This window comes from Pristiophorus japonicus, chromosome 23 (genome assembly GCF_044704955.1).
Source record: "Pristiophorus japonicus isolate sPriJap1 chromosome 23, sPriJap1.hap1, whole genome shotgun sequence".
Classification (NCBI taxonomy): domain Eukaryota; kingdom Metazoa; phylum Chordata; class Chondrichthyes; family Pristiophoridae; genus Pristiophorus; species Pristiophorus japonicus.
In genome coordinates, this window is record NC_091999.1 from 5,305,718 (window position 1) to 5,322,697 (window position 16,980).

At 53.5% G+C, this 16,980-nt stretch overlaps 1 protein-coding gene across 1 annotated transcript in view; it reads left to right on the plus strand.

Moving 5' to 3' along the window:
* Window positions 1-12,612: 12,612 nt before the first annotated feature.
* LOC139235610 (zinc finger protein 45-like) overlaps window positions 12,613-16,980 on the plus strand; it is a 35,010-nt gene continuing 30,642 nt past the window's right edge. Inside the window, exon 1 of the mRNA XM_070866649.1 lies at window positions 12,613-12,688. The gene's annotated coding sequence lies outside the window, so the exon portion shown is untranslated. The remainder of the gene's footprint in view (window positions 12,689-16,980) is intronic.

A 16,980-nucleotide genomic window follows, 5' to 3' on the forward strand; every position in this document is an offset into this window, starting at 1 on the left:
ATATCAGACAGGAGGAGATTGGTGTCAGTGACTGTGAGGTGGGTTTGTATCAGACAGGAGGAGATTGGTGTCAGTGACTGTGGGGTGGGTTTATATCAGACAGGAGGAGATTGGTGTCAGTGACTGTGGGGTGGGTTTATATCAGACAGGAGGAGATTGGTGTCAGTGACTGTGGGGTGGGTTTGTATCAGACAGGAGGAGATTGGTGTCAGTGACTGTGGGGTGGGTTTGTATCAGACAGGAGGAGATTGGTGTCAGTGACTGTGGGGTGGGTTTGTATCAGACAGGAGGAGATTGGTGTCAGTGACTGTGGGGTGGGTTTATATCAGACAGGAGGAGATTGGTGTCAGTGACTGTGGGGTGGGTTTATATCAGACAGGAGGGGATTGCTGTCAGTGACTGTGGGGTGGGTTTATATCAGACAGGAGGAGATTGGTGTCAGTGACTGTGGGGTGGGTTTATGTCAGACAGGAGGAGACTGGTGTCAGTGACTGGGGTGGGTTTATATCAGACAGGAGGCGATTGGTGTCAGTGACTGTGGGGTGGGTTTATATCAGACAGGAGGAGATTGGTGTCAGTGACTGTGGGGTGGGTTTATATCAGACAGGAGGAGATTGGTGTCAGTGACTGGGGTGGGTTTATATCAGACAAGGGGCGATTGGTGTCAGTGACTGTGGGGTGGGTTTATATCAGACAGGAGGAGATTGGTGTCAGTGACTGTGGGGTGGGTTTGTATCAGACAGGAGGAGATTGGTGTCAGTGACTGTGGGGTGGGTTTATATCAGACAGGAGGAGATTGGTGTCAGTGACTGTGGGATGGGTTTGTATCAGACAGGAGGAGATTGGTGTCAGTGACTGTGGGGTGGGTTTATATCAGACAGGAGGAGATTGGTGTCAGTGACTGTGGGGTGGGTTTATATCAGACAGGAGGCGATTGGTGTCAGTGACTGTGGGGTGGGTTTGTATCAGACAGGAGGAGATTGGTGTCAGTGACTGTGGGGTGGGTTTGTATCAGACAGGAGGAGATTGGTGTCAGTGACTGTGGGGTGGGTTTATATCAGACAGGAGGAGATTGGTGTCAGTGACTGTGGGGTGGGTTTATATCAGACAGGAGGAGATTGGTGTTAGTGACTGTGGGGTGGGTTTATATCAGACAGGAGGCGATTGGTGTCATCGAATCAGACGTTTACAGCACAGGAGGAGGCTATTCTGTCCGCCGTGTTTATGCAGGCCGAAAAAGTGCTCTTCGGCCTAATCCCACTTTCAGCTCTGCCCGATAGGTTACAGCACTTCAAGTACTCTTTAAATACAATGAGGGTTTCTGCCTCTACCACCCATTCAGGCAGTGTGTTCCAGACTCCCGCCACCCTCTGGGTGAAACCGTTTCTTCTCAACTCCCCTCCAATCCTTCTACCAATTACTTTAAATCTGTGCCCCCTGATTATTGGCCTCTCTGCTAAGGGAAATAGGTCCTTCTTACCCACTCAATCGTGGCCCCTCTGGAAACAGCTTTCTCGTCACAAAAACACCCGTCAACCATGACCCTTTGCTTCTTGCCTCTGAGCCAATTTTGGACGCAACTTGCCACTTTTCCCTTGGATCGCATGGGCTTTTACTTCTCTGATCAGTCTGCCGTGTGGGAACTTGTCAAAAACCTTGCTAAAATCCATGTAGATTACATCAAATGCGCTACCCTCATGACCCTCCTTGTTACCTCCTCAAAACATTCAATCATCATAGACAATCATTAACAAATCCATGCTGAGTGTCCTTGAATAATCCAAGCTTTTCTAAATTACAATTAATACTGTCCCTCAGAATTTTACCCATCACCGAGGTTAGGCTGAAGGCCTGTAATTATCGGTCTATCCCTTTCTCTCTCTTTTTAAATGGTACAACATTAGCAGTCTTCCAGCACCACACCGACAGCCAGAGAGGATTGAAAAATGTTGGTCAGAGCCTCTGCTATTTCCTCTCTTGCTTCTCAACAGCCTGGGATACATTTCATCCAGGCCTGGCAATTTATCTACTTTCAAAGATGCTAAACCCCTTACTACTATCTTTCTCACTGTGTTGATCTCATCTAATATTTCACACCCCTCCTTAACTACAATGTCTGCATCGTAAAAGTAAAAGGGAATATTATTTGAATGGGGAGAAATTACAACATGCTGCGGTGCAGAGGGACCTGGGGGTCCTTGTGCATGAATCCCAACAAGTTAGTTTGCAGGTGCAGCAGGTAATCAGGAAGGCGAATGGAATGTTGGCCTTCATTGCGAGAGGGATGGAGTACAAAAGCAGGGAGGTCCTGCTGCAACTGTACAGGATATTGGTGAGGCCGCACCTGGAGTACTGCGTGCAGTTTTGGTCACCTTAAGGAAGGATATACTAGCTTTGGAGGGGGTACAGTGATGATTCACTAGGCTGATTCCGGAGATGAGGGGGTTACCTTATGATGATAGATTGAATAGACCGGGTCTTTACTCGTTGGAGTTCAGAAGGATGAGGGGTGATCTTATAGAAACATTTAAAATAATGAAAGGGATAGACAAGATAGAGGCAGAGAGGTTGTTTCCACTGGTCGGGGAGACTAGAACTAGGGGGCACAGCCTCAAAATACGGGGGAGCCAATTTAAAACCGAGTTGAGAAGGAATTTCTTCTCCCAGAGGGTTGTGAATCTGTGGAATTCTCTGCCCAAGGAAGCAGTTGAGGCTAGCTCATTGAATGTATTCAAGTCACAGATCGATAGATTTTTAACCAATAAGGGAATTAAGGGTTACGGGGAGCGGGCGGGTAAGTGGAGCTGAGTCCACGGCCAGATGAGCCATGATCTTGTTGAATGGCGGAGCAGGCTCGAGGGGCTAGATGGCGTACTCCTGTTCCTAATTCTTATGTTCTTATGTTCTTATGTCTCTCTCTTTTGTGAAGACAGATGGCGAGTGTTCATTAAGAACTATACCCACATCTTTCCGCCTTCACACAAAGCCCCCTTTTTGGTCTCCAATAGGCCCAACTCTTTCGTTATCCTCTTGCTCTTTATGTACTTATAAAACATCTTTTTCCTTGATTTTAATTGCCAACATTTTTTCATGCTCTCTCTTGGCTTTCCTAATTTCCGTTTTAATTTCACCCCGGAACTTTTTATACTCCTCTATGCTGTCTGCAGGGTCAAGCTCTCGGTATCTGACATAAGCTTCCCTTTTTGGCCTTATCAAACCCCTATATGCTCCTTAACAACAGTAAGCTCTAGATTTGAGAGTCCCAACCTTTCTCTTTGTGAAAACATATTGGCTCTGATCCCTCACTATCTCCTTGAATGCCTCCCACTGTTCTGACACCGATTTACCTTCAAGTAGCTGTTTCCAGTCCACTTTTGCTAAATCACATCTCGGCTCAGTAAAATTGGTCTTTTCCCCAATTGAGAATTTTTACTCCTGGTCTATCTTTGTCCTTTTCCATGACCACGCTAAATCTAACTGAATTATGATCTCCCCTCTTGACCTCTCATCTTGTGCACGAGATCCACTTCCTGCTCCTGGACCCAATTCCCACTAAACCGCTGACCACCCAACTTCCTTTCTTGGCTCTCAGGTTAGCCGACATTGTTAACGGCTCTCCCTCCTCTCCTTCAAATCTGCGGTCATCACCCCTCTCCTCAAAAAAAACAACCCTTGACCCCACTGAACTTGCTCACTATTGCCCCAATCTCCAACCTCCCGTTCCTTGAACATGTTGTTGCCTCTCAAATCCGTCACCATCTTTCCCGGAACTCCACGTTTTGAACCCCTTCAATCTGGTTTCCACCGAACAGTACCGAATTAAAGCACATGGGATTGGGGGGAGTGTGCTGACATGGATTGAGAACTGGTTGGCAGGCAGGAAGCAAAGAGTCGGGATAAACGGGTCCTTTTCAGAATGGCAGCCGTTACTACAGTTGTACAGGGCCTTGGTGAGGCCACACCTGGAGTATTGTGTACAGTTTTGGTCTCCTAACTTGAGGAAGGACATTCTTGCTATTGAGGGAGTGCAGCGAAGATTCACCAGACTGATTCCCGGGATGGCGGGACTGACCTATCAAGAAAGACTGGATCAACTGGGCTTGTCTTCACTGGAGTTCAGAAGAATGAGAGGGGACCTCATAGAAACGTTTAAAATTCTGACGGGTTTAGACAGGTTAGATGCAGGAAGAATGTTCCCAATGTTGGGGAAGTCCAGAACCAGGGGTCACAGTCTAAGGATAAGGGGTAAGCTATTTAGGACCGAGATGAGGAGAAACTTCTTCACCCAGAGAGTGGTGAACTTGTGGAATTCTCTACCACAGAAAGTTGTTCAGGCCAATTCACTAAATATAATCAAAAGGGAGTTAGAGGAAGTCCTTACTACTAGGGGGATCAAGGAGTATGGCGAGAAAGCGGGAAGGGGGTACGAAGGTTGCATGTTCAGCCATGAACTCATTGAATGGCGGTGCAGGCTAGAAGGGCCGAATGGCCTACTCCTGCACCTATTTTCTATGTTTCTATGAAACGGCTCTCATAAAAGTCACAAATGACATCCTTTGTGAGTGTGACAAAGGTAAACTCTCCCACCTCGTCCATCTGGACCTGTCTGCAGCCTTTGACACGGTTGACCACTCCATCCTCCTCCAACGCCTCTCCACCATGGTCCAGCTGGGTGGGACTGCACTCGCCTGGTTCCATTCTTATCCATCTCATCGTAGCCCGAGAATCTCCTGCAACGGCTTCTCTTCCCGCCCCCCGCACCGTTACCTCTGGTGTCCCCCAAGGATCTATGCTTGGCCCCCTCCTATCTCCCATCTACTTGCTGCTCCTTGGCGACATCTTTGAAAACACAGCGTTAGTTTCCACATGTACGCTGATGACACCCAGCTCTACCTCACCACCACTTCTCTCGACCCCTCCACGGTCTCTAAATTGTCAGGCTGCTTGTCCGACATCCAGTACTGGATGAGCAGAAATTTTCTCCAATTAAATATTGGGAAGACCGAAGCCATTGTCTTTGGTCCCCGCCACAAACACCCGTTCCCTAGCCAGTGACTCCATCCCTCTCCCCAACTCCTGTCTGAGGCTGAACCAGACTGTTCGCAACCCAGGTGTCGTATTTGACCCTGAAATGAGCGACCGACCACATATCCGCAGCATAACTAAAACCGCCTAGTTCCACCTCCGTAACATCGCCCGGCTCCGCCCCTTGCCTCAGCTCATCTGCTGCTGAAACCCTCATCCGTGCCTGTGTTCCCTCTAGACTTGACGACTCCAACCCACTCCTGGCTGGCCTCCCACATTCTCCACCACAGAAACTTGAGGTCATCCAAAACTCGACTGCCCCGTGTCCTAACTCGCACCAAGTCCCACTCACCCATCACCCCCTGTGCTCGCTGCCCCGTGTCCTAACTCGCACCAAGTCCCGCTCACCCATCATCCCCTGTGCTCGCTGACTTACATTGGCTCCCGTTTAAACAATGCCTCGATTTCAAAATTCTCATCCTTGTTTACAAATCACTCCATGGCCCTCGCCCCTTCCCTATCTCTGAAATCTCTTTCAGATCCACAACCCCCCGAGATGTCTGCACTCCTCTAATTCTGCCCTCTTGAACATCCCTGATAATAATCGCTCAACCTTCGGTGGCCGTGCCTTCTGTTGCCTGGGCCCCAAGCTCTGGAACTCCCTCCCTAAACCTCTCCGCCTCTCTACCTCGCTCTCCTCCTTTAAGACGCTCCTTAAAACCTACCTCTTTTGTTAGGTAATGATGTGTGTATCATCCCAGTACCGTAAATGTAATGTAAGCACTATGCCACACCACAGAGGGCGCTGTGGTGGGAAACCTGGTAGTACCTGCAACAAGGGCTATATAAGGCTGACCACCACACCTGAGAGGCACTCTGGAGCTGAACAATAAAGGACGAAGGTCACAGCAGTTGGATTTACACCAGACCATGTGGAGTCAGTGATTTGTGTGCTACATACACCACATCTTTAATCAAGCTTTTGGTCATCTGCCATAATGTCCTCTTCTGTGGCTCGGTGTCAAATTCATCGGTTTTGTCTTGTAGTTTTAGGCAGTCCCTCATATCGAGGATGACTTGCTTCCACACCAAAAGGGGATGAGTTCACGGCTATTTCAATGAGGGACCTGACATTCTAGGTACCGAACTACATCCTGAAGGGTGGAAGATGCCTGTGGGTGGATTGTTTTAACGTGGGGTGGCCGTTGTACACCAGCCACCACACGGGGCTTGACAGAGCGAGGTCTTGGTCCAGTGGCGAGGGTTAACCAGGACGACTGGAGACCTGCTCTGCTGCATGGACCTAGTGCGTACACACATATCGCACAGTGTGGGCTGGGCCCGTGTTGCCCCCTGGGCCCTCGCCTCTTCTGGGCCCCGATCTCTCACCGCTCCTCCGCCCCAATCAAAAATGGAGCAGTCAGTAACGGGACATCAATTAGTCTCCTCATAGCTTGGAAACATCAAATATCGACACACTGTAATTTGAAATATCAAAATAGTGTGAAACGTCTTGGGGATGTTTTACAAGGTTAAAAACGCTATATAAATAAAACGTTGTTGTTGTAGAAGGAAAGAAAGAAAGACTTGGATTTATATAGCGCCTTTCCCGACCACCGGACGTCTCAAAGTGCTTTACAGCCAATGAAGTACACCACCACCAAAATGCTCTCCCACTGGTTACCCCTTCCACCTGCCCAGCTTCATTCCCTAAAACTAAGTCCAGAACCGCCCCTTCCCTTGTTGGGATTGTTACGTACTGGCTAAAAAAATTCTCCTGAATGCATTTTAAGGATTCTACACCCTCTACACGGTTTACACTGATTCCATCCCAGTTATTGTGAGGGTAGTTGAAATCTCCTACTATTACTGCTCTCTTGTTTGTCCACGTCTCAGAAATTAGCCGACATATTTGCTCTTCTATCTCCCTGTCTATTCGGGGTACCAGCAGAAACTGCCCCTTTACGCGATGTTTGGTTTGAGCTTCCCGTCTGTGAACGCTCCACTTGTAAAACCCTGTAAAGCGAGTTTAGAAAGGGGGCAGAGGGAGAATGTTGCCTCGTGTTCCCCTTTCCCAGCCCAGTGGCAGCGAAGCTGGTGTTCAGGCCACAGCTGCTGCGCAGGTTGGCCGAAAGGATCAACAGTAATGGCGGCCGCAATACCCACAAGCCCCCGCACTCCAGCCGCCACGCTGCGCGGTCGCTGGCAACACACGCGTGCCGCTATCGATGGAACTTTCCCAGTGCCGCCCATGCTCACCTTCACATGGTCCATCTCCGAATCTTCCCTTTCCTTCCTCGACTTCTCCGTCTCCGTTTCTGGGGACAGGCTATGGACCAACATCCACTATAAATCCACTGACTCCCACAGCTACCTGGGTTACACTTCCTCCCACCCCGCTTCCTGCAAAGACTCCATTCCATTCTCCCAGTTTCCCTTGCCTCCGTCGCCCATGTTCTGACAATCCCACCTGATAGGTCTTCCTGTTTTCCACAACCATGGATTCCCCCTCTACCGTGGTTAACATGGCCCTCAACCGTGCCCTGTCTATTTCCTGCACTTCTGCTCTCTCCCCTTTCCCTTCCCTCCCTCCCAGATACCACAATAGGGTTCCCCTTGTCCTCACCTTTCACCCCAAGAGCCTCCACCCTCAATGGACCATCCACCGCCATTTCCGCCACCTCCAGCGCGATCCAATCACATCTTCCCCCTCCCCCGTCAGCATTCTGAAGGGACCGCTCCCACTGCAACACCCTGGTCCGCTCCTCAATCACCCCCCCCCCCCCCCCAACAACCCCCCCCGCTTCCCACAACACCTTCTCGTGCAAGTACAGGAGATGCAATCCCTGCCCTTTTACCTCCTTCCTTCCCACAACTCTTTTAGGGAGTACAAAACAAACATTAGATCGAGTGCCCCCCGATCTGGGGGACACTCCAGACACTTATACCTGCCCTTTTCTTTTGATTTTTTTGTAACTTTTTGTTGTTGTTGTTTTTTTGTGATTTTTTTGGGGGCAATAAAATCATAAAGTTTACAAGTGCCCCATATAAAACGGAGGGGGACACTAAAAACCCCGGCAATTAAAACAAATTAAACTTTAAATCATAAAATCAAATTAAAATTGGGTTGCCGGGGGTGACGATGCACTCCAGTCCCTCCGGCGCCCACCTCTGGCGGAAGGCCGCGAGCGTACCGGTGGACACCGCGTGCTCCATCTCCAGGGACACCCCGGCTCGGATGTAACCGCGGAAGAGAGGGCAGGCAGTCGGGCTGAACGACCCCCTCGACCGCCCGCTGCCTGGACCGGCTGATGGCCCCCTTGGCCGTGCCCAGGAGCAGTCCTACGAGGAGGCCCTCGGACCTACCCGCTCCCCTCCGCACAGGGTGCCCAAAGATCAGGAGTGTGGGACTGAAGTGCAGCCAGAATTTCAGGAGCAGCCCCTTTAAATATTGGAACAGGGAGCCACAGCCCCAAACAATCCTTCCAGGTGAAACAGCACTTTACTTGTACCTCTTGCAATTTAGTATACTGTATTCGCTGCTCATGGTGCGGTCTCATCAACATTGGGGAGACCAAACACAGATTGCGTGACCGCTTTGTGGAACATAGGAACATAGAAACATAGAAAACAGGTGCAGGAGTAGGCCATTCGGCCCTTCGAGCCTGCACCGCCATTCAATTAGTTCATGGCTGAACATGCAACTTCAGTACCCCATTCATGCTTTCTCGCCATACCCCTTGATCCCCCGAGTAGTAAGCACTACATCTAACTCCTTCTTGAATATATTTAGTGAATTGGCCTCAACAACTTTCTGTGGTAGAGAATTCCACAGGTTCACCACTCTCTGGGTGAAGAAGTTTCTCCTCATCTCGGTCCTAAATGGCTTACCCCTTATCCTTAGACTGTGATCCCTGGTTCTGGACTTCCCCAACATTGGGAACATTCTTCCTGCATCTAACCTGTCCAAACCCGTCAGAATTTTAAACGTTTCTATGAGATCCCCTCTCATTCCAGTGAACTCCAGTGAATACAAGCCCAGTCGATCCAGTCTTTCTTGATGTGTCAGTCCCGCCATCCCGGGAATCAGTCTGGTGAACCTTCGCTGCACTCCCTCAATAGCAAGAATGTCCTTCCCAGCTTAGAGGACCAAAACTGTACACAATACTCCAGGTGTGGCCTCACCAAGGCCCTGTACAACTGTAGCAACACCTCTCTGCCCCTGTACTCAAATCCCCTCGCTATGAAGGCCAGCATGCCATTTGCTTTCTTAACCGCCTGCTGTACCTGCATGCCAACCTTCAATGACTGATGTACCATGACACCCAGGTCTCGTTGCCCCTCCCCTTGTCCTAATCTGTCACCATTCAGATAATAGTCTGTCTCTCTGTTTTACCACCAAAGTGGATAACCTCACATTTATCCACATTATATTTAATCGGCCATGCATTTGCCCACTCACCTAACCTATCCAAGTCACTCTGCAGCCTCATAGCATCATCCTCGCAGCTCACACTGCCACCCAACTTAGTGTCATCCGCAAATTTGGAGATACTACATTTAATCCCCTCGTCTAAATCATTAATGTACAATGTAAACAGCTGGGGCCCCAGCACAGAACCTTGCGGTACCCCACTAGTCACTGCCTGCCATTCTGAAAAGTCCCCATTTACTCCGACTCTTTGCTTCCTGTCTGCCAACCAGTTCTCAATCCACGTCAGCACAGTACCCCCAATCCCATGTGCTCTAACTTTGCACATTAGTCCGCTCCATTCAGTCCGCATGCATGACCCAGAGCTTCCGGTCGCCTGTCACTTTAATCCTCCACTTCACTCCCACTCTGACCTCAGCCTCCTGCACTGTTCCAACGAAGGTCAGCGTAAGCTCCAGGAACAGCAACTCATCTTTCGATTAGGCACTTTACAGCCTTCTGGGCTCAACATCGAGTTCAACAATTTCAGAGCGTAACCTCTGCCCCTACTTTTTTCGATGGCAGCAGTTGATAATTCTGCCATTCCCATGTACACCTCTACTAGACCCAGTTATTGTTTCTTTCACAGTGTCAGCTGTGGCTTAGTGGGTAGCACTCGCGCCTACAAGTCAGGAGATTGTGGCTTCAAGTCTGTCATGTATTCAATCAGCATTGTAACCCATGCATAAACTGACCGAAGTTGTACACTGTGAGAACACTGACCACTAGGTGGGAGACACTCCTAACCTGGACCTTCAGGTATAAAAGGGGAAGCTCCACCCACCTTCATCACTTGAGTGCTAAGGAATAAAGGACAGGTCACAGACTGACCTTCTCTCAAGCATGGGCCTCGTGTGCATTTATACTGTATAGTAAGGACGTATCAATGGCGACGAGAAACTGGGATTTAAACCACGCGAGCATGGCCACTAGCAGAACAGACGAGAGGTACTGTGTTAAGGAATGGTTGGGACAGAGATTCAACATTGTTAAAGCAGCACACAGTTCTCCAGGCAGACAAGGGCAGTCGGGCATGCCCCAACATGTAGTCGAACCCAGAGGGGGAGTTCGACAGAGACAATGGCAAGTTGAACAGTGATTCACGCCATTGCAAGGGACAATGCGGCCAGTAATGGGGCCATCAACACCTGTTAATGGCGCTCTCAAGGAGAGTCACAGAGGCAGTCAGGGACGATCGACTGGCAAGGGACCTTTTGTTTCCAACAGCAGCTCATGTTGGAGGCGTGGAGGCACACACTCAGCCGGAGTTTGCAAAATACCTGCAGAAATTGCAGAAATGAACGCTGGGGGAAATCGCTGGAAGCTGAAGTTCAGCGAGTTCATGTGGACCTTCAGGTATAAAAGGGGAAGCTCCACCCACCTTCATCACTTGAGTGCTAAAGAATAAAGGACAGGTCACAGACTGGCCTCCTCTCAAGCATGGGCCTCGTGTGCATTTATACTGTCTAGTAAGGACGTATCAAAGTCCCACTCACTCCAGTGCGGTGCTGAGGGAGCAGTACTGTACTTCACCTTTGGAGGTGCCATCTTTTGGATGAGACGTTAATTCGAGGCCCCATCTGTTCTCTCAAGTGGACGTAAAATATCCCAGGGCACTATTTCGAAGAAGAGGAGGGGAGTTATCCACGGTGTCCTGGTTAATATTTATCCCTCAATCAACGTAACAAAAAAATATCCAGATTATTTGGTCATTATCACATTGCTGTGTGTGGCAGCTTGCTTGTGCACAAATTGTCTGCCGCGTTTCCCACATTACATTCCAAAAGTATTTAATTGGCTGAAAAGCTCTTTGAGACATCCGGTGGTAATGAAAGGCACTACGTAAATGTAAGTCTTTCTTTCTTTATTTGTTATAAGAACATAAGAATTAGGAACAGGAGTAGGCCATCTAGCCCCTCGAGCCTGCTCCGCCATTCAACAAGATCATGGCTGATCTGGCCATGGACTCAGCTCCACTTACCCGCCCGCTCCCCGTAACCCTTAATTCCCTTATTGGTTAAAAATCTATCTATCTGTGACTTGAATACATTCAATGAGCTAGCCTCAACTGCTTCCTTGGGCAGAGAATTCCACAGATTCACAACCCTCTGGGAGAAGAAATTCCTTCTCAACTCGGTTTTAAATGGCTCCTCCATATTTTGAGGCTGTGCCCCCTAGTTCTAGTCTCCCCGACCAGTGGAAACAACCTCTCTGCCTCTATCTTGTCTATCCCTTTCATGATTTTAAATGTTTCTATAAGATCACCCCTCATCCTTCTGAACTCCAACGAGTAAAGACCCAGTCCACTCAATCTATCATCATAAGGTAACCCCCTCATCTCCGGAATCAGCCGAGTGAATCGTCTCTGTACCCCCTCCAAAGCTAGTATATCCTTCCTTAAGTAAGGTGACCAAAACTGCACGAAGTACTCCAGTTCTGTTATCATCTCATTTTGCCATGCACTATCTGACCCTTATCCTGAGATTGTGCCCCCTAATTCTAGATTCTCCAGCCAGGGGAAAAGAATTCTCAGCATCTACCCTGTCAATCCCCCTCAGAATCTTATACGTTTCACTGAGATCACCTCTCATTCTTTCATGACCCCTCAAATACCACCAGCACGGGTTAGATAAAGGGTAAAGCTCCCTCTACACTGTCCCATCAAACACTCCCAGGGCAGGTACAGCACAGGGTTAGATACAAAGTAAAGCTCCCTCTACACTGTCCCATCAAACACTCCCAGGGCAGGTACAGCACGGGGTTAGATACAGAGTAAAGCTCTCTCTACACTGTCCCATCAAACACTCCCAGGGCAGGTACAGCACGGGGTTAGATACAGAGTAAAGCTCCCTCTACACTGTCCCATCAAACACTCCCAGGGCAGGTACAGGGGGTTAGATACAGAGCAAAGCTCCCTCTACACTGTCCCATCAAACACTCCCAGGGCAGGTACAGGGGGTTAGATACAGAGTAAAGCTCCCTCTACACTGTCCCATCAAACACTCCCAGGGCAGGTACAGCCCTGAAGCCCCGCCCCTCGGGCCCCCGGATTGGTTGAAGGACCTGCCGCGCTCTGGGTCCTCCAGGCGCCGCCCCCTGGCTCCCCATTGGTGGGAAGCTGCTGTCAGTCAGAGGCAGCGCGCGGACCCGGTGGATTACTGGCGGCGGGGACGTTGGGCGCGGGACCCCCAGGTGCGGATCTTCAGCCTCGTCACCGGCCCGGAGTCAGGGTCACCTCAGGCCCGCCCTCCCCCGGCCCCGGCATCCCGGCACCCCACACCGGGGTCTCAGGCCCGACAATCGCCCGAGGCCCCAAGCACAGGCCGCCGGTGGGCAGGCGCTGGGAGAGGGAGGCCTCACTGGGAGAGGGAGAGGGAGTCCTCACTGGGAGAGGGAGAGGGAGGGAGAGGGAGTCCTCACTGGGAGAGGGAGAGGGAGGCCTCACTGGGAGAGGGAGAGGGAGGGTGAGGGAGGCCTCACAGGGAGAGGGAGTCCTCACTGGGAGAGGGAGGGAGAGGGAGGGAGAGGGAGTCCTCACTGGGAGAGGGAGAGGGAGTCCTCACTGGGAGAGGGAGAGGGAGTCCTCACTGAGGGAGGGAGAGGGAGGCCTCACTGGGAGAGGGAGAGGGAGTCCTCACTGGGAGAGGGAGAGGGAGGGAGAGGGAGTCCTCACTGGGAGAGGGAGAGGGAGAGGGAGGGAGAGGGAGGCCTCACTGGGAGAGGGAGAGGGAGTCCTCACTGGGAGAGGGAGAGGGAGTCCTCACTGGGAGAGGGAGAGGGAGAGAGAGGGAGAGGGAGTCCTCACTGGGAGAGGGAGAGGGAGGGTGAGGGAGGCCTCACTGGGAGCGGGAGAGGGAGTCCTCACTGGGAGAGGGAGAGGGAGGGAGAGGGAGAGGGAGGCCTCACTGGGAGAGGGAGGGAGAGGGAGTCCTCACTGGGAGAGGGAGGCCTCACTGGGAGCGGGAGAGGGAGAGGGAGTCCTCACTGGGAGAGGGAGAGGGAGTCCTCACTGGGAGAGGGAGGCCTCACTGGGAGAGGGAGAGGGAGTCCTCACTGGGAGAGGGAGAGGGAGGGAGAGGGAGTCCTCACTGGGAGAGGGAGAGGGAGGCCTCACTGGGAGAGGGAGGGAGAGGGAGTCCTCACTGGGAGAGGGAGAGGGAGGCCTCACTGGGAGCGGGAGAGGGAGAGGGAGTCCTCACTGGGAGAGGGAGAGGGAGTCCTCACTGGGAGAGGGAGGCCTCACTGGGAGAGGGAGAGGGAGGGAGAGGGAGTCCTCACTGGGAGAGGGAGAGGGAGTCCTCACAGGGAGAGGGAGTCCTCACTGGGAGAGGGAGAGGGAGTCCTCACTGGGAGAGGGAGAGGGAGTCCTCACTGGGAGAGGGAGAGGGAGTCCTCACTGGGAGAGGGAGAGGGAGTCCTCACTGGGAGAGGGAGAGGGAGAGGGAGTCCTCACTGGGAGAGGGAGAGAGAGTCCTCACTGGGAGAGGGAGAGGGAGGGAGAGAGAGTCCTCACTGGGAGAGGGAGGGAGAGGGAGTCCTCACTGGGAGAGGGAGAGGGAGAGAGAGTCCTCACTGGGAGAGGGAGAGAGAGGGAGGGAGAGAGAGTCCTCACTGGGAGAGGGAGAGAGAGTCCTCACTGGGAGAGGGAGAGAGAGGGAGGGAGAGAGAGTCCTCACTGGGAGAGGGAGAGGGAGAGGGAGAGAGAGTCCTCACTGGGAGAGGGAGAGGGAGTCCTCACTGGGAGAGGGAGAGGGAGTCCTCACTGGGAGAGGGAGAGGGAGAGAGAGTCCTCACTGGGAGAGGGAGAGGGAGGCCTCACTGGGAGAGGGAGGGAGGGAGAGGAAGGCCTCACTGGGAGAGGGAGAGGGAGTCCTCACTGGGAGAGGGAGAGGGAGGCCTCACTGGGAGAGGGAGGGAGGGAGAGGGAGGCCTCACTGGGAGAGGGAGGGAGGGAGAGGGAGGCCTCACTGGGAGAGGGAGAGGGAGAGAGAGGGAGACCTCACTGGGAGAGGGAGAGGGAGAGAGAGGGAGAGGGAGACCTCACTGGGAGAGGGAGAGGGAGGCCTCACTGGGAGAGGGAGAGGGAGGGAGAGGGAGGCCTCACTGGGAGAGGGAGAGGGAGGGTGAGGGAGGCCTCACTGGGAGCGGGAGAGGGAGTCCTCACTGGGAGAGGGAGAGGGAGTCCTCACTGGGAGAGGGAGAGGGAGGGAGAGGGAGGCCTCACTGGGAGAGGGCGGGAGAGGGAGTCCTCACTGGGAGAGGGAGAGGGAGGCCTCACTGGGAGCGGGAGAGGGAGAGGGAGTCCTCACTGGGAGAGGGAGAGGGAGTCCTCACTGGGAGAGGGAGGCCTCACTGGGAGAGGGAGAGGGAGGGAGAGGGAGTCCTCACTGGGAGAGGGAGGGAGAGGGAGTCCTCACTGGGAGAGGGAGAGGGAGTCCTCACTGGGAGAGGGAGAGGGAGTCCTCACTGGGAGAGGGAGAGGGAGTCCTCACTGGGAGAGGGAGAGGGAGTCCTCACTGGGAGAGGGAGAGGGAGTCCTCACTGGGAGAGGGAGAGGGAGTCCTCACTGGGAGAGGGAGAGGGAGAGGGAGTCCTCACTGGGAGAGGCAGAGGGAGAGGGAGTCCTCACTGGGAGAGGGAGAGGGAGAGAGAGTCCTCACTGGGAGAGGGAGAGGGAGGGAGAGAGAGTCCTCACTGGGAGAGGGAGGGAGAGGGAGTCCTCACTGGGAGAGGGAGAGGGAGGGAGAGAGAGTCCTCACTGGGAGAGGGAGGGAGAGAGAGGGAGGGAGAGAGAGTCCTCACTGGGAGAGGGAGAGAGAGTCCTCACTGGGAGAGGGAGAGAGAGGGAGGGAGAGAGAGTCCTCACTGGGAGAGGGAGAGGGAGAGGGAGAGAGAGTCCTCACTGGGAGAGGGAGAGGGAGAGAGAGTCCTCACTGGGAGAGGGAGAGGGAGGCCTCACTGGGAGAGGGAGGGAGGGAGAGGGAGGCCTCACTGGGAGAGGGAGAGGGAGTCCTCACTGGGAGAGGGAGAGGGTGGGAGAGGGAGAGGGAGGGAGAGGGAGTCCTCACTGGGAGAGGGAGGGAGAGGGAGTCCTCACTGGGAGAGGGAGAGGGAGTCCTCACTGGAAGAGGGAGAGGGAGTCCTCACTGGGAGAGGGAGAGGGAGTCCTCACTGGGAGAGGGAGAGGGAGAGAGAGTCCTCACTGGGAGAGGGAGAGGGAGTCCTCACTGGGAGAGGGAGAGGGAGTCCTCACTGGGAGAGGGAGAGGGAGAGAGAGTCCTCACTGGGAGAGGGAGAGGGAGGCCTCACTGGGAGAGGGAGGGAGGGAGAGGGAGGCCTCACTGGGAGAGGGAGGGAGGGAGAGGGAGGCCTCACTGGGAGAGGGAGAGGGAGTCCTCACTGGGAGAGGGAGGCCTCACTGGGAGAGGGAGGGAGAGGGAGGCCTCACTGGGAGAGGGAGGGAGAGGGAGTCCTCACTGGGAGAGGGAGGGAGAGGGAGTCCTCACTGGGAGAGGGAGAGGGAGTCCTCACTGGGAGAGGGAGTCCTCACTGGGAGAGGGAGAGGGAGTCCTCACTGGGAGAGGGAGAGGGAGTCCTCACTGGGAGAGGGAGAGGGAGGGAGAGGGAGTCCTCACTGGGAGCAGGAGAGGGAGTCCTCACTGGGAGAGGGAGAGGGAGGGAGAGGGAGTCCTCACTGGGAGAGGGAGAGGGAGTCCTCACTGGGAGAGGGAGAGGGAGTCCTCACTGGGAGAGGGAGGGAGAGGGAGTCCTCACTGGGAGAGGGAGAGGGAGAGAGAGTCCTCACTGGGAGAGGGAGTCCTCACTGGGAGAGGGAGAGGGAGAGAGAGTCCTCACTGGGAGAGGGAGTCCTCACTGGGAGAGGGAGAGGGAGAGAGAGTCCTCACTGGGAGAGGGAGAGGGAGGGAGAGGGAGTCCTCACTGGGAGAGGGAGAGGGAGAGAGAGTCCTCACTGGGAGAGGGAGAGGGAGAGGGAGTCCTCACTGGGAGAGGGAGAGGGAGTCCTCACTGGGAGAGGGAGAGGGAGAGAGAGTCCTCACTGGGAGAGGGAGAGGGAGGCCTCACTGGGAGAGGGAGGGAGAGGGAGTCATCACTGGGAGAGGGAGGGAGAGGGAGTCCTCACTGGGAGAGGGAGAGGGAGTCCTCACTGGGAGAGGGAGAGGGAGTCCTCACTGGGAGAGGAAGAGGGAGAGGGAGTCCTCACTGGGAGAGGGAGAGGGAGTCCTCACTGGGAGAGGGAGAGGGAGGGAGAGGGAGTCCTCACTGGGAGAGGGAGAGGGAGTCCTCACTGGGAGAGGGAGAGGGAGTCCTCACTGGGAGAGGGAGAGGGAGGCCTCACTGGGAGAGAGAGGGAGAGGGAGTCCTCACTGGGAGAGGGAGAGGGAGGGAGAGGGAGTCCTCACTGGGAGAGGGAGAGGGAGTCCTCACTGGGAGAGGGAGAGGGAGTCCTCACTTGGAGAGGGAGA